This window comes from Lithobates pipiens, unplaced genomic scaffold (genome assembly GCF_037356315.1).
Source record: "Lithobates pipiens isolate NorthernLeopardFrog02 unplaced genomic scaffold, aLitPip1_a1.2 Scaffold_30, whole genome shotgun sequence".
In the NCBI taxonomy this organism is placed as follows: domain Eukaryota; kingdom Metazoa; phylum Chordata; class Amphibia; order Anura; family Ranidae; genus Lithobates; species Lithobates pipiens.
Window position 1 is genome coordinate 131965127 of NW_027507791.1, and position 18501 is coordinate 131983627.

Sequence of the window (18501 nt, forward strand, 5' to 3'; positions counted from 1 at the left end):
AAATGAGTGAAATAAAAAATGAATAAATAAAGTAGAATGTACAAAAGGTTATAAAAAAAAACAAAAAAAAAAAAAAAGCCCTCAAAAAATGACATGGAGGGAAAAAATTTAAATAGTGATAATATAAGTGGGTGGTAAGGGCACCAAAATGGTGTCTGAAAAGCCTGAAATAGATAAGGCAGCATAGGACAAGTGAGTTAGAAAGATCCTGTAGGGGAGTAATAACCGTGCAAGTGTGCAGGAGATAAGGAACAATATGAACTAAATGCCAAGTAAATACAAATTTTAAACTGAGATAGTATAAATTAAATATAGAAAAACACACTCACTAATAAATGGTACATCATGGCTGCAGATAGCAAGGAGTGACGGCGAAATGCCGGTTTTTTATATGCCCCGCCATCAAGCCGACGTCTTACGTCGCCGGCCTGATGCGGACAAAAGAGCGCTATTGCGCATGCTCGCCAGTGGGACAAGGCTTGCCAAGCCTACAATCCCCATAGTGCCCTGCACCGGAGGGCGGGAGGAGGGGGAGACAGACGATACCCACGTCACAGCCCTCACAAGGGGGCAGTGACGTGCAGGACCGCAGCCATCCAACCGATCGCCCACTGAGGTGCAAAGGAACAAGGGGATGAGTGATGGAGACACAGGAGGGGAGGGGCGGCCTGAATATGGCCGATCCCTCTGAACCATCCAAAGGGGAGAATCGCAGAGCTGAAAGGGGGCAGCGGCACATAAAGCACCTATGCCCCCGGGCGTCCGTGCGAGCAGCAATGATGGAAAACCCGAGAGGTGGACAGACGCGATGGGCCTAAAAAAGAAAAAAGAAAAAATCACAAAACAAAGCAGGGGCCCCCCCAGATTAGAGGGAGTCGCCATCGTAATTGTTCTCAAGGCTGCACATCATAATATTACATACAATTATTATATCATATTAATTAACAATAAATAATAAATTAATAAAGAAACACATATATAATTTACTAAGAAAATTAAAAACAAAAACAAAAAACAAAACAAAAACAAACAAAAAATAAAATAAAAAAATAATTCTTCCCCTCCATACGGCAGTCATTAAAGCTAGAGGACCAGGAGTGAGAGTTCACAAAAAAGATTTAAAACTTAAACTTTCATTGAGGCCGGGAGGTACTGTAGCCCTGAGATTGAAAATCCATTCAGCTTCATGCTGGAGCAGAATATTATCTACACTGCCCCCTCTTGAATCCAAAGGGATGTGTTCTAATGCAGAGAAAGTAATAAATCTGGGATTAAAGGAATGGAAAAGACCAACATGACGGCTGATGGCCGTTTCCATTTTCTTTTTAATGATAGGTTTCATATGATCTTTAATTCTGATGCAACTTCAGGAAAATCTTTGATGTATTTCTTAGTGGTGGGGTCCGCCAATAAAAGTGGCCAGAATTTATGTAAAATGTTCTTGAATTTCTGATGCTGATTGGAATAGCGGGTAATAATTCTAACTAATTCATTAGTATTTGAGCATAGGGTGGAAAAAATGAGAGACAATCTAGTTTTGGGTTTAACACGATTATAAGCTTGTTTCAAGCATTTACGGCTGTAGCCTCTTGTTCTCAATCTCTGATACAGATCATCAGCTGCTGATTGGAAATCAGAATTTTTACTGCAATTTCGCTTTAAGCGTAAATATTGACTATAGGGAATACTGTTGACCAAAGAGGTTGGATGGAAGCTAGTAGTGTGTAGAACCGTATTTCCAGCAGAAGGTTTTCCAAATAGAAAAGAACTAAGTCTCCCTTCACAATCTAAGGAGATAGTTAAATCCCAAAAATTTACTTTAGATTGACTGTATTGCATAGTGAATTTTAGGTTAAAGTTGTTGCTAGAAATAGATTCAAAAAAATTATTTAGTTGTACTTCCGTACCTGACCAGAAAAAGAGAACATCATCGATATAGCGAAACCAAGAGACGATTTTGTCCAAAAATGGCAACAAATCGTCTCTCGAAAAGGTGTCTTTTTCCCACCCCCCCAGGTACAGGTTGGCATACGATGGGGCACATTTGGTCCCCGTCGCAACCCCCTGCACCTGGAGGTAGTGGGTAGAGTCAAAAATGAAGACATTATGTTTCTAAATATATTCAAGATCTACAACAAAAGCACTGTATTGAGAGAAAGATGATCCTCTTTTAGAGAGGAACCTACGTACAACCTCAACTCCCTTATCGTGGGGAATTGTGTTGTACAAACTTTCAATATCCAAAGCCACCAACCATGAATTAGAGGGAAGAGACATTCTTTTGATCATTCTCAACAGGTCGATTGTGTCTTTCACATAGGATGAAAGGGAAATAACATGTGGACTTAAATAACTATCAACTAATGCACTTGATAATTAGGTTCTTGTTGTTTTGTAAAGATTTGATGGCTGCTTTATGTTCTAAAGAAAGATTAGTTGATGGAGGTGATTCAAAGGACAACTTTTCAATCTCCATGGATGTTTGTTGGACAAAGGCCCAAATGTTTGGGTTTGTGTTAAGCAAGGGAAATGCTCTAGATTTGCATTTAAAAGATTGAGGGGGAGGGGGGGAAGAAACACCAGGGATTGACAGGCCCGGAGCCAAGATTGCTTCAGAGTCGTCATCACTGGTGTTGCCCTCCTCCCATAATTCCATCAAATTGTTGATGGCATGGTGTTCAACAATATTTTCATGTAGTTGGACATGGTCCACTGAATTTGGGCATGCAGTAACAGGTTTATCAAATATAACAGGGTACAACAATCTACGAGCAAAGAGAAGTAAATCCTTGATGAATTGGAATTTGGTGGTATTAGAGTCGGGACAAAAGGTTAATCCCAACCTCAAGACCTCCAATTCTGATTTAGAGGACTATGGGACGATAAATTAATTATCGACAGGTCATTTGTCAAAGAATCGATATTATTCTGTACAGGAAGGTAATTTAGATCGCAGGTGGGGCTGAGTCTTTCCCTAAAAAAATGGGTGCTAATTTCAAATCTGCAGGTAGGGGGGTACCTAAGGGAGAAATAATGACATCAGCAGTCCTTACCAATGGATTGGCAGATTGTGAAGAAATTAGAGGATATTGCTTGGGCCGAAGAGGCCGTGCCTTGATCTATTGTGGATTGTGTCCCTGGAGAACCCGAGGAAAGATAGTGAGAAGGGTGAAACATAGCAAGTGTGCGCGCAGGCGCAGGTTTAGACGAGAAGGGTGGTGCTCGACGAGAGAGTGGGGTGCCCAATTGATTCCAAAGAGACTCAGTGGAAACATGTTCAGAGTTTCCTTTTCGTTTTTTCGGTACTCTATCTTCAGAAAGGTCACGATACGTGAGTTCGAGGATCTAGTGAATTTGGATTTAGAGTCGCGAGTCCATTTGTAAGCACTCTCACTCTCTTTCCTCGGGTTCTCGAGGGACACAATCCACGATAGATCAAGGCACGGCCTCTTCGGCCCAAGCAATATCCTCTGTAATTTCTTCACAATCTGCCAATCCATTGGTAAGGACTGCTGACCCCCCTACCTTCAGATTTGAAATTCGCACCCATTTTTTTAGGGAAAGACTCAGCCCCCACCTGCGATCTAAATGACCTTCCTGTACAGAATAATATTGATTCTTTGACAAATGAGCTGTCGATAATTAATTTATCGTCCCATAGTCTATCTAAATCAGAATTGGAGGTCTTGAGGATGAGATTAACCTTTTGTCCCGACTCTAATACTAGCAAATTCCAATTCATCAAGGATTTACATCTCTTTGCTCGTAGATTGTTGTACCGAGTTATATTTGATAAACCTGTTACTGCATGCCCAAATTCAGTGGACCATGTCCAACTACATGAAAATATTGTTGAACACCATGCCATCAACAATTTGATGGAATTATGGGAGGAGGGCAACACCAGTGATGACGACTCTGAAGCAATCTTGGCTCCGGGCCTGTCAATCCCTGGTGTTTCCCCCCCCCCCCCCTCAATCTTTTAAATGCAAATCTAGAGCATTTCCCTTGCTTAACACAAACCCAAACATTTGGGCCTTTGTCCAACAAACATCCATGGAGATTGAAAAGTTGTCCTTTGAATCACCTCCATCAACTAATCTTTCTTTAGAACATAAAGCAGCCATCAAATCTTTACAAAACAACAAGAACCTAATTATCAAGCCTGCCGACAAGGGCGGAAATTTGGTGATTATGGAAATTGCACAATATACCTCCATGTGTTTAAATATACTGTCTAACAGAAACTGGTACCGTCCTATTTCCAAAACTGTTATCCAAAACTATTGTAATATCTATCTTAACATTATTTTCAAGGCGTATCAACAAGGGGTCATTGACCTCAACACATGGAAATTTTTAAACACTAAGGACCCCAAGATCCCCACTTTTTATGCATTGCCTAAAATCCATAAATCACAAACTAACCCTCCAGGACGCCCTATCATTTCTGGTTGCTCTAGTCTAACCGAAAATGCAAGTGCATTAGTTGATAGTTATTTAAGTCCACATGTTATTTCCCTTTCATCCTATGTGAAAGACACAATCGACCTGTTGAGAATGATCTAAGGAATGTCTCTTCCCTCTAATTCATGGCTGGTGGCTTTGGATATTGAAAGTTTGTACAACACAATTCCCCACGATAAGGGAGTTGAGGTTGTGCGTAGGTTCCTCTCTGAAAGAGGATCATCTTTCTCTCAATACAGTGCTTTTGTTGTATATCTTGAATATATTTTGAAACATAATGTCTTCATTTTTGACTCTACCCACTACCTCCAGGTGCAGGGGGTTGCGATGGGGACCAAATGTGCCCCATCATATGCCAACCTGTACCTGGGGGGTGGGAAAAAGACACCTTTTCGAGAGACGATTTGTTGCCATTTTTGGACAAAATCGTCTCTTGGTTTCGCTATATCGATGATGTTCTCTTTTTCTGGTCAGGTACGGAAGTACAACTAAATAATTTTTTTGAATCTATTTCTAGCAACAACTTTAACCTAAAATTCACTATGCAATACAGTCAATCTAAAGTAAATTTTTGGGATTTAACTATCTCCTTAGATTGTGAAGGGAGACTTAGTTCTTTTCTATTTGGAAAACCTTCTGCTGAAAATACGGTTCTACACGCTACTAGCATCCATCCAACCTCTTTGGTCAACAGTATTCCCTATAGTCAATATTTACGCTTAAAGCGAAATTGCAGTAAAAATTCTGATTTCCAATCAGCAGCTGATGATCTGTCTCAGAGATTGAGAACAAGAGGCTACAGCCGTAAATGCTTGAAACGAGCTTATAATCGTGTTAAACCCAAAACTAGATTGTCTCTCATTTTTTCCACCCGACGCTCAAATACTAATGAATCAGTTAGAATTATTACCCGCTATTCCAATCAGCATCAGAAATTCAAGAACATTTTACATAAATTCTGGCCACTTTTATTGGCGGATCCCACCACTAAGAAATACATCAAAGATTTTCCTGAAGTTACCTTTAAAAGGGTCCCTTCCCTTAAAGATAAACTGGTACACAGTCATTTTGAACAAACAGACTTGAATATCAGAATGGTTACCAACGACACTTTTCCATGTGGAAATTGTGATGTCTGTTGTTATGTCAATTCCCATACAAAATTTAAACTGCCTAATGGCAGATGGCGTTCTATTAGACATCGAGTTATATGCCAAACACGGGGCGTAATTTATCTTGCCCGCTGCCTCTGTGGAGGATTTTATGTAGGCAAAACAAAGCGACAATTTTGCATCAGAATTAAAGATCATATGAAACCTATCATTAAAAAGAAAATGGAAACGGCCATCAGCCGTCATGTTGGTCTTTTCCATTCCTTTAATCCCAGATTTATTACTTTCTCTGCATTAGAACATATCCCTTTGGATTCAAGAGGGGGCAGTGTAGATAATATTCTGCTCCAGCATGAAGCTGAATGGATTTTCAATCTCAGGGCTACAGTACCTCCTGGCCTCAATGAAAGTTTAAGTTTTAAATCTTTTTTGTGAACTCTCACCCCTGGTCCTCTAGCTTTAATGACTGCCGTATGGAGGGGAGGAATTATTTTATTTTTAATTTTTTTTGTTTGTTTTTGTTTTTGTTTTGCTTTTTGTTTTTAATTTTTCTTAGTAAATTATATATGTGTTTCTTTATTAATTTATTGTTAATTAATATGATATAATAATTATATGTAATATTATGATGTGCAGCCTTGAGAACAATTATGATGGCGACTCCCTCTAATCTGTGGGAGCCTCTGCTTTGTTTTGTGATTTTTCCTTTTTTCTTTTTTAGGCCCATCGCGTCTGTCCACCTCTTGGGTTTTCCATCATTGCTGCTCGCACGGACGCCCAGGGGCATAGGTGCTTTATGTGCCGCTGCCCCTTTCAGCTCTGCGATTCTCCCCTTTGGATGGTTCGGAGGGATCGGCCATATTCAGGCCGCCCCTCCCCTCCTGTGTCTCCATCACTCATCCCCTTGTTCCTTTGCACCTCAGCGGGTGATCGGTTGGATGGCTGCGGTCCTGCGCGTCACCGCCCCCTTGTGAGGGCTGTGACGTGGGTATTGCCCACCTCTTAGGAACTAGCTTCTATTTTTGCTCGGGAGATCTTTCGCTTACATGGGCTACTCAAGGTGATTGTCTTGGACAGGGGCAGTCAGTTTGTCTCCCGGTTCAAGCGAGCCTTTTGTGCACAGTTGGGAATCCAGCTTGCGTTCTCTTCTGTGTATCAACCGCAGTCTAATGGGGGCCGCAGAATGAGCCAATCAGTCCTTGGAGCAATGCCTACGTTGCTATATTTCTGACCATCATAACAACTGGTCTGACCTATTACCTTGGGCAGAGTTTGCTCACAACAGTGCCTTGAATTCTGCCTCCCGATTGTCTCCATTTATGGCGAATTATGGTTTCCAACCTTCCATGTTGCCTGACTCGTTTGTTCCGCAGAGTATTCCTGCATTAGAGGAGCATCTCCGTGGTCTTCGTTCCACTTGGGTACAAGTCCAGGAGGCTTTGCATCATGCTAATGATAGGTACAGACTCCCTGCTGACCGCAGACACCTGCCTGTGCCTTCCCACCAGGTTGGGGACAGGGTCTGGCTGTCATCTCGCAACCTCCGGCTTCGTGTTCTCTCACTGAAGTTTGCACTTCGGTTTATTGGCCCTTTCAGAATCCTTCTCAGGATTAACCCAGTGGCTTACGCGTTGGACCTTCCTCCTAGTATGCACATCTCAAATGTGTTTCATGTCTCCTTATTGAAACCGTTGGTCTGTAACTGATTTACCACCTCGGTGCCACGTCCTCACAATATTCAGGTTGAGAACCATGAGGAGTATGAGGTAAAATCCATTGTTGACTCCCGTAGGTTTCGTGGGCGCATACAGTACCTGGTGCATTGGAAGGGGTACGGTCCGGAGGAATGCTCCTGGGTTTCATCCTCTGACGTACATGCCCCTGTCCTCTTCCGCGAGTTCCATAGACGGTTTGCCCTCAAGCCCGGTGGCCCTCCGAGGGAGAGGGGTCATTGAGGAGGGGGTACTTTCAGGGCTGGCTTAGCCCTTCCTTCTCTGGGCTGGCCGCTCAGCTGTCGGCTAATTGCCAGCTCTCTTCTCTCTCCACAGTTACCAGCTGTTCCTGATGATGCTTGTCTGACCTGCCTACTTAAAGCCTTCCAGCTCACTTCACCTCTGCCTTCGCTTTGGTCACATCACTAGAAACCATCTCCTGCGGTTTGTTCAAACACTGGCTTGCTGAAATCCCTTCTGGCTCCTTATCCTGCTTGCTGTTGCTCTACTTGGATTCCTAACTTCTGGCCTGGCTGATTACCCGATCTGGTTACTGGACTCTGGCTATGCTTGACTACGCTTTTTCTATTTACCTTATTATTTTTATTTATAAACAAGTGTGATTTCATTGTACTTCTGTGTCAGCCTGATTCATGGTTTCTGACAGTGACCAATTCTCGCACATGCCTTTGCTTCGTGAGATCCGGGAGAATAATTCTGATGATTTCAGGAATTATCTCTGGATGATGAACCCTGTTTTTCACCGTCTGCTGTCTTCGCTGTCCCGTTATATCAGCAGGCAGGATACCTGCATGCGACAAGCCATCACTCCGGAGCAGAGGCTCATTGCCACATTGCGCTACTTGGAGACAGGGAGAAGTCTTCAGGACCTCAAATTCTCCACAGGCATCTCCCCCAGGCTCTCATTATTCCAGAGACCTGTTCTGCCATCATATAGGTCCTGCAGAAGGACTATATTAAGGTAAGTTTTATCCTTTAACATCACATTCTATGTATTTAATCTTTGCTAATGTATTGTATTTCTTTCCTCATTCCCTAATTACCATGATTGCAATATGCTGTAATTGATATGCTGTGCCCCTTTGTCCTCATGCATGCTGGAAGCTTTTAAAGTTCCTTTTTGTCCTTCACTAACCTCCCCAGGATGCTCTTCTGGGCCCATAAACCTATAGCCAATCACTTAGCAATGTATTTTGTCAGCTCCATAGTATTGATTTCCCCTAAACACCCCCCTAAAATGTGTACAAATGTTATGTGTGCTTAAATTCATGCAGAGTGCCAGAGGTTTTGTTTGGTGGGCCAAACTCATTAGGAACCCCCCTCCCCCCAGCTGCTAGGTCAGCTGATAGCAATCCTCTATCTGCTTACTTTGCCAAACCCAATACACACTATGCCTACCTCTTTTGTGGTCAGATTTATGGATGAATTCACCAAAGCATGTAGTGCAAGGGTCTAACTCAATACTTTCAAATGCTACTGTTTTAAGGTTTTTTTTCTTCTATTATTACCTTGATAGGTAATAGCAGAATGTAAAAATGTGCTTCCATTTGTTCATTATTTGATTTTTTTTGTATTATGACACTTCTTACCTGTCCAATGTGCTGCCAATAGTGTAAGTAAGGAGGGTCTGGCCAAAGTATAACACATTATTTATGCATTCAGCTCTCAATGAAGTGGAGACGATTATCTGTCCAAAACACCCCCCCCCCCATAATTTTTTGCAATGGGCTATCAGATGGGGGGGGGGGGGGGTGAGGAATCTGATAAGGGGACATTATACTTTTGGCTTTAAGTACTCATTTACAAAAATGTTATACTGATCTTGGCCAAAATTGTTTGTGTCTAATCTGCTTGCAATGTTGATGTGCAAAATGACACATTTTCTTTTCTTGTTTGACTCCACAGTTTCCTTCAACGCCACAGGAATGGCAGACTGTGGCCTCCCACTTTGCCACCAGTTGGGACTTTCCCAATTGTGGAGGTGCAATTGATATGAAACACGTCCGCATTGTCCCACCCCCCACCCAACTCGGGGTCCTACTATTATAATTACAAGGGGTATAATAGTATCGTGATGTTGGCGGTGGTGTCAGCGACATATGACTTCCTGTATGTGGATGTGGGAAAAAATGTCGGATGGCGGAGTGTTCGCGCAGACAGAGTTCTACTGGTGTCTCCATTCTGGGCTTGAAACCTCCAGAGGAGAATGTGGAAGGACTCCCCTTTGTTTTCGCCGGACCAGAGGATCTTTAATTTCCGGCTGGCCAGAGCCAGAAGAGTAGAAGAGAACACTTTTGGGATAATGACCAGCCAGTTCCGCCTATTTTTGATTCCAATCCACATGGCGGAATATAAACTCAATCATATTGTGCTTTCGTGCTGCATTCTGCACAATTTTTTGAAGAAACACTCACCAAACTATGTGGCCTCAGTTGGGCCTGATGCAGACTTGCCTGAACATGCCAACCTGACGGCCCTTGAAGCTGGCTGTCCTGGCTTGCCCCCTCAAAGCGCCCTGCAAGGTCAGAACAAGATATATGGAGTACTTTGTGGGTAGGGGGGCCATTGATATGCCAGACAATGTCTGAGAGGCATTTTTTAATTTTTTTTTCTTTCAAACTCCAATTATCTTTGTTTTCATTCACTACTTGGTTTTAGGTGTCCTAGGTGTCCTAGTGCAAACCCAATTTCTGTGCGAGATAAGGTGACAGTCTCTTCTTCAGATAATATTATTATGTTGAGGGCTTGCTACACACACCTTTTTTTTGTTGTTAATGTATGTATTGCATTACTGACAAAAATATTGCTAATTTTCAGCACCATGGCAGAAATGTGAGGGGTCATGAAAATGGCGTGATTGGGGAAATGTAAAGCACTGTGGGTGTTATTTACTAAAGAAAAATACACTATGCACTACAAGTGACCTGCAAAAGTGCACCTGAAACTGCACTTGGAGTGCAAAGTGGATTTGCTTTAGTAAATAACACCCATTGTCACAGAAAACAACAACTTTACTACAAATACTGCTTTTGTGCATTGAAAAAGGAAGCCACACATTGTTCATAATTAAACTTTTTACTCAAAGCACATTCACGTGCATTCATGTGCATTTAGAAAAGGGTTTTTACAACAAACCAATATATTTGGTGTATATAAAACATTATTTTTGGTAACATTTATATAACTTGGCGTTTTTGTGTAAACAGGCATGTATCAAAGTTCAACTTTGAAAAGTGAAGACAATACCACACATGAGTATGTACAAACTGTGTTGATACTGCCTTCATCCCATGGGGTGTCACCCCTGTAAAAGACAAATTTGGAAGATGCACACAAATTGTGAATCCAACTGTGCATTTTCCTCCATCCCATGCCTAATGTCAACATGTGCTATTTCCCATCATGGGGGATCAATGTGCGTGTTTTGGGGGTGCAACCCCTTCATCTCAGCCAATGTAGTGGCAAGGTAGGGGTTGCACCCACAAAACGCAAACATTGATATGCCATGATTGGAGATAGCACATGTTGACACACTATGTGCATCTTCCAAATGTGGCTTTTCTAAAAATATAAAAGTGTTTTTGAAAAAATGAAAATGGATGCTAGCTAGTTTTGGGTGTTTCAGATTCTCCCTAAAACATCAATGATGTTCTTAATTTTTTGTTGAAAATCATTGATGTTTTTCTTGAGATTATCTAAATTGCGATTGCACCCCATTATCTCCCCAATGATGATCTGGGCACTTTCACTGGTAAAATTTTATCCTTCTTGCACAACATCCACATCACCTAAAAATAAACCAAAAGAAAACACAGTTTATTATAAATATGCAGGCATACATTGATTAGCTTACCTGAAGCTGTGGTCTCAGACACTCACCCGTTGTGGTGCCAATTTCGCCAATCTCTACAATTTCTCCTTCCTCCTCCTCCTCTGCTTCTGGTGTTGCTATTTCCCCTTCTTTGGGAGGTGTGGGGTCCCTGGTCTCCCCAGACGTCCCAAGTGTTCTCTCCCCTATGAGAATGTAAAAAAGGAATACTTAGCACACAGATATTTGAGGGCAGAAATAGGAATATGAAACATTGCTTGGAAGTGTCGTGTTGTGTTTTTTGGCAGAGTTCAAAGCTGAAAACATTATTTTTGACACTTTCTTTCTAAAGCTGGAATAGTTAACCGGTTTTGTGAACAAATGTATTCAAGTGCAACTTGCCAAAACATCGTCTTTAGAGTGGGCTAACGAACAATGTTTATTACGAAGGATTGAACCCAAAAACATGAAAGTGGCCATCTTAACCACTTCAGGACCGCCGTATTGCCAATGTACGTCAACACAATGGCACAGGCAGGCACAATCACGTAAATGTACGTGAATGCCTTCTAGCGGGTGGGGGGTCCGATCGGACCCCCTCCCGCTAGATACGGCGGTCCCTTTCGGTGCCGGAGCGATCGGCGATGAGGGGATGGCCGTTGGTTTCCGCCCATCCCCTCTCGATCGCTCCTGGCCAGTGATGAACTTCCTCCCCTGTGAAAATGTAAACACAGGAGGAGGAAGTGATGTCACACTCCTCGTGGCGGTCTTTTTGAACCGGACAGCGAGGAGTGAAGACGTCCAAGTAAGTGCACCAACAGTCCACTGACACATAGGTACACACAGGCACACATTTCACCCCAGTCACCCCCCGATCACCCCCCCGATCGGCCCCCCGCCCCCCCCCCCCCAGTCACAGTGTCACTAATGCAGTGTTCATTTATTTATTGATCGCTACATTTAGTGTCAGTTGTGACTGTAAAAAGTGTCAGGGCAGCTAGTGTTAGGCCCCTTTAGGTCCAGGGTAGCCCCCTACCCCCCCTAATAAAGGTTTAACCCCTTGATTGCCCTCCCAGTTAACCCTTTCACCCTCTTTTACCAGTGTCACTAAGCGATCGTTTTTCTGATCGCTGCAATAGTGTCACTGGTCCCGCTAGGAAGCTAGTTTTTTTTTTAGGTTCAACGCCAGGTTTTTATACCGTTAGGTACCCCGATATATAACCTAATAAAGGTTTTAACCCTTTGATTGCCCCTAGAGTTAACCCTTTCACCAGCGATCGCTGCATAAGTGTCACTGGTGACGCTGGTTAGCCAGTTAGTTATTTAGTTATTTAGGTTCCCCGTCAGCTTTTTATAAAGCTTCAGGTACCCCCATATAAATACCCAATAAAGGTTTTAACCCCTGATTGCCCTTAGTTAACCCTTTCACCAGTGATCACCGTATAAGTGTTACGGGTGACGCTGGTTAGGTAGTTCGCTTTTTATAGCATCAGGGCACCCGCCATTTATTACCTAATAAAGGTTTAACCCCCTGATCACCCGGCGGGTGATATAAATTTGGTTTTAGGGTCAGAAAGGGTCTGCGTCGCCCCAGGCAGTGCTAGGTTAGTGCCAGCACCGCTAACACACACGCGCAAAGCATACACCTCCCTTAGTGGTATAGTATCCGAACAGATCAATATCTGATCTGATCAGATCTATACTAGCGTGCCCAGCAATTTAGGGTTCTAAAAAAATGCATTGTTAGCGGGATCAGCCCAGATACCTGCTAGCACCTGCGTTTTGCCCCTCTGCCCAGCCCAGCCCAGCCCACCCAAGTGCAGTATCGATCGATCACTGTCACTTACAAAACACAACACACATAACTGCAGCGTTCGCAGAGTCAGGCCTGATCCCTGCGATCGCTAACAGTTTTTTTTGGTAGCGTTTTATACAGTCGCTGACAGGCTAGGTGCTTTTTTACCTGTGAGTCTCACTACTGTACCCCTAAATTTAGAGCCCAAAATGGCAAAGCGAAGGTACACTAGTGAAGAGGCCTACACGTTTCTGAGCATGACAGATAGTGAAGAGGAAGACACTGATCTGTCAGATTCAGGCTCAGAATACGAACCTGTAGAGGACAGCGCCTCCATGTCAGATAGCTCTGACAACGAAGAAGAGGTCCCTGCTATTGTCAGGCGTACCCGACCCCGATTTTCTGATGTTGTTGAGGTGCAGGAACCGCAAGTCCCTCGTATGGAGTATAGAGCCAGTACTAGCACCGCTCATCCTTTTGGTGAACTGGCAAGCACCAGCGGCCTAGTACACCCTGGACGTACATCCAGCACTGCAGTATCACGTGGTGACGTGGCGAGTCCCATAAGTGCAGTTCAAGCTGGCGAGGTGGCAAGCACAAGTAGTGTCCCGCTGCCACCAAGAAGAAGACAAAGACAGGCCCGTCGTACCCATAGTGCCCTTCCTGCAGAATTCGCCTATCCCAATTGGGTGCCCACCACTTCTGCAGAATCCGTACTTCCCCCATTCACTGCCCAACCCGGTATTCAGGTGGATACAGATGATTTTACGCCACTCGATTTTTATTCTCTGTATCTCACGGAAGATCTCTATAGATCTATTGTGGACCAAACCAATTTATATGCTGGTCAACGCATCGCCGCTAATCCCCAGTTGCCGTCTCTTGCCAGAGATTGGAAACCAGTTACGGTTTCCGAATTTAAGACGTTTTTGGGCCTTTCCCTCAACATGGGCACACATAAATTTATGCGGATGCGGGCTTATTGGTCCACGCATCCGGCTGACCACATGCCCGTGTTCTCTAACTCCATGTCCAGGAAACGATACGAGCAGATCTTGCGGTTCTTGCACTTCAGTGACAATGAACTTTGTCGTCCACGTGGAGACCCTGAATACGATCGGCTCTACAAAATTCGGCCCCTCATAAACCACTTCAACCAACGTTTTGCAGACTTGTTTACTCCCCAAAAAGTTGTCTGCGTTGATGAGTCCCTGGTTAAGTTTACTGGTCGCTTGTCATTCAAACAGTACATTCCCAACAAGCGTACCAGATACGGGGTCAAGCTCTATAAGTGCTGTGACAGGGCCACAGGCTATGCATGGAGCTTTATGGTTTATGAGGGTAAAGATAGTTACGTAGAGCCGGAGAACTGCCCTGATTACATAGGAAGCGCTGGCAAGATAGTGTGGAAATTGGTGTCACCCTTATTCGGAAAGGGGTACCACTTGTACGTGGACAACTATTACACCAGCGTGCCACTGTTTAGTCATTTATTTGATAATCAGATTGGAGCATGTGGCACCGTGCGACCTAATCGCCGGGGCTTTCCCCAGCGGCTTGTAGATTCCCGTCTTAGGCTGGGGGAGAGAGCCTGCTATCGGTGTAATAATTTGCTCGCTATGAAGTGGAGGCATAATAAGAATGTTTTCGTTCTTACCTCCCTTCATGCAGACACGACGGTCCAAATTTCTACGGTGACTGGTATTGTGGAGAAACCCCTCTGTGTCCACGAATATAACAAAAATATGGGAGGGGTGGACCTCAATGACCAGATGTTGGCGCCGTATCTAACTTCCCGTAAGACCAGACGCTGGTACAAAAAAGTGTCTGCTTACTTATTTCAATTGGCTTTGCTGAATGCTTTTGTGCTATACAAAACTTCAGGCGGAACATTAAAGCGGGAGTCCACCGGGACTCCGCGTTTTTTTTTTTTTTTTTAAAAGCCAGCAGCTACAAATACTGCAGCTGCTGACTTTTAAATAGTGACACTTACCTGTCCAGCGCGCCCGCGATGTCGGCACCCGAAGCCGATCGCTCGCTCGGCTGCCGGGTCCCGCCGCCATCTTGGGTATGGGAATCAGGAAATGGAGCCTTTCGGCTTCATTTCCCGGTTCCCTACTGCGCATGCGCGAGCCGCGCGGCGCAATCCGGACGGTCCCCGCTGCCTCTGGGAGCTGTGTGTTTCCCAGCAGGCAGCGGGGCACTTGCTGAAGGGGGCGGGCGCTTGCGGAACGGGGGCGTAACCTACGCTCGTTCCGCAGAGAGCTAGCCCGGAAGTGGGTGCAGTTACCTGGATTATCCAGGTAACTGCACCCCCCTCCCCCCTGAAAGGTGCCGATTGTGGCGCCGGAGGGGGGGGGGATTCCGATGAGCGGAGGTCCATTTTAGGGTGGACCTCCGCTTTAACCTTTCTTTTCTTCCAAAGAGAGGTTGTCACAGAGCTTCTGTTTCCAGACGGTTCTGTACCTCACCATTCCCAACCAAATGCAGTAAGCCGGCTGCATGAGAGGCATTATTCTTATGTCCTCCCGAGTACCCCTACCCAACGAGCCCCCCAAAAAAGATGTCGTGTCTGTAGCAAGCGCGGATATAGGCGTGACACCCGTTCTTATTGTCCACGCTGTCCTGGCAATCCTGGTCTTTGTCAGGGTGAGTGTTTTGAACGCTACCATGAACTAGTGAAGTATTAGCGTAGGGTACAGCATTTCACAGGCTAGGCACACTTACACAGGGTCTCCCAAGATGCCATCGCATTTTGAGAGACCCGAACCGTTACAGTTACAGTTTACAGTTCAAAAAAAAGTGTATAAAAAAAAAAAAAAAAAAAAAAAGTAAAATAAAAAAACCAAAAAAAATATAAAATATAAAAACCAAAAATAGTTGTCGTTTTATTGTTCTCTCTCTCTCTCTCTCTCTCTCTCTCTCTCTCTTCTCTCAAATTTTTTATACTTTACTGTTTACTGTGTTATTGTTAACCATTTTTCATGTTTTCAGGTACGCCATTCAGCTGCAGCGTGGATTTATTTATCTTGACAGCAACAGCGTTTGCTCCCACGATACATAAAGCCGCGACTCCAGTGCTGTAGGAGGTGATTTCACCACCACAGTTAAAAAAGAGCATATATGCCGAAGCATGGGGGCATAAGGGGTGGAGGAGCGATTTTGCTCCTAATGCCGCGTACATACGGTCAAAATTCCGACGGAGGGCTTGCCCGTGGAAAAGTTTGAACGTATGTACGCAGCATAACTTTTTTGCGGGAGGATGCCCCCATGCTTCGGCATATATATATTTTAGGCACAGGTTGTGTTAAAAAATGTTTTATTTTTTACTGTTTTTTTTGGCAATTGCTTTGCAGGTATGGTATGGTAAGGTTTTACTGGGATGTTACTTTGTTTTAACGTCAACCATAATTTGCTTAGCAGGTACGCCATTCAGCTGCAGCGCGAATTTATTTATCTTGACAGCAACAGCGTTTGCTCTCACGATACATAAAGCCGTGACTCCAGTGCTGTAGGCGGTGATTTCACCACCACAGTTAAAAAAGAGCATATATGCCGAAGCATGGGGGCATAAGGGGTGGAGGAGTGATTTTGCTCCTAATGCCGCGTACATACGGTCAAAATTCCGACGGAGGGCTTGCCCGTGGAAAAGTTTGAACGTATGTACGCAGCATAACTTTTTTGCGGGAGGATGCCCCCATGCTTCGGCATATATATATTTTAGGCACAGGTTGTGTTAAAAAATGTTTTATTTTTTACATTTTTTTTTGGCAATTGCTTTGCAGGTATGGTATGGTAAGGTTTTACTGGGATGTTACTTTGTTTTAACGTTAACCATAATTTGCTTAGCAGGTACGCCATTCAGCTGCAGCGCGGATTTATTTATCTTGACAGCAACAGCGTTTGCTCCCACGATACATAAAGCCGTGACTCCAGTGCTGTAGGCGGTGATTTCACCACCACAGTTAAAAAAGAGCATATATGCCGAAGCATGGGGGCATAAGGGGTGGAGGAGTGATTTTGCTCCTAATGCCGCGTACATACGGTCAAAATTCCGACAGGGGGCTTGCCCATGGAAAAGTTTGAACGTATGTACGCGGCATAACTTTTTTGCGGGAGGATGCCCCCATGCTTCGGCATATATAAATGGTGCATGTATGTCCATCATTAGAAGTGGGTGGATGAAGGGAGGTATCTAATGGTGGGCATACCCACCGATCAATCTCTTTTTTTTCGTTCAGACAACATGACTCTCAGTAAATAGCTTGGGGTGTCTACTTTCCAAAATGGGGTAATTTGGGGGGGTTTTGTGCTATTTTGGCATTTTATGGCCTTTGCACCCTTAGAAATCCTGAAGGTGGTGATTGGTTTTCGGGGTGCCGTACGCGACTAGACTCCCAAAAAGTCCCACACATGTGGTATCCCCATACTCGGGAGAAGTAGCTGAATATATTTTGGGGTGCAATTCCACATATAACCATGGCATGTGTGAGCAATATATCATTTAGTGACAACTTTTTGTACATTTTTTTTTTTTGTCATTATTCAATCCCTTAGGACAAAAAAAATAAATATTCAATGGGCTCAACATACCCATCAGCAGTTTCCTTGGGGTGTCTACTTTCCAAAATGGGGTCATTTGGGGGGGTTTTGTGCCATCTTGGCATTTTATGGCCGTCAAAACTGTGATAGGTAGTGATAGGTAGTGAGGAGTAAAATAAAAAAATTATGCCCTTAGAAATCCTGAAGGCGGTGCTTGGATTTCGGGGTCCCGTACACGACTAGGCTCCCAAAAAGTCCCACACATGTGGTATCCCTGTACTCAGGAGAAGCAGCAGAATGTATTTTGGGGTGTCATTTCACATATGCCCATAGCATGTGTGAGCAATATATCATTTAGTGACAACTTTGTGCAAAAAAAAAAAAGTTTGTAATATTCCCGCAACTTGTGGCAAAATATAAAATATTCCATAGACTCAACATGCCTCTCAGTAAATAGCTTGGGGTGTCTACTTTCCAAAATGGGGTCATTTTGGGGGGTTTTGTGCTATTTTGGCTTTTTATGGCCTTCGAAACTGTGATAGGTAGTGAGGGGTGAAATCAAAAATGTGCACCCTTAGAAATCCTGAAGGTGGTGATTGGTTTTCGGGATGCCGTGCGCGACTATACTCCCAAAAAGTCCCACACATGTGGTATCCCCGTACTCGGGAGAAGTAGCGGAATATATTTTGGGGTGCAATTCCACATATAACCATGGCATGTGTGAGCAATATATCATTTAGTGACAACTTTTTGTACATTTTTTTTTTGTCATTATTCAATCCCTTAGGACAAAAAAAATAAATATTCAATGGGCTCAACATACCCATCAGCAGTTTCCTTGGGGTGTCTACTTTCCAAAATGGGGTCATTTGTGGGGGTTTTGTGCCATCTTGGCATTTTATGGCCGTCAAAACTGTGATAGGTAGTGATAGGTAGTGAGGAGTAAAATAAAAAAATTATGCCCTTAGAAATCCTGAAGGCGGTGCTTGGATTTCGGGGTCCCGTACGCGGCTAGGCTCCCAAAAAGTCCCACACATGTGGTAT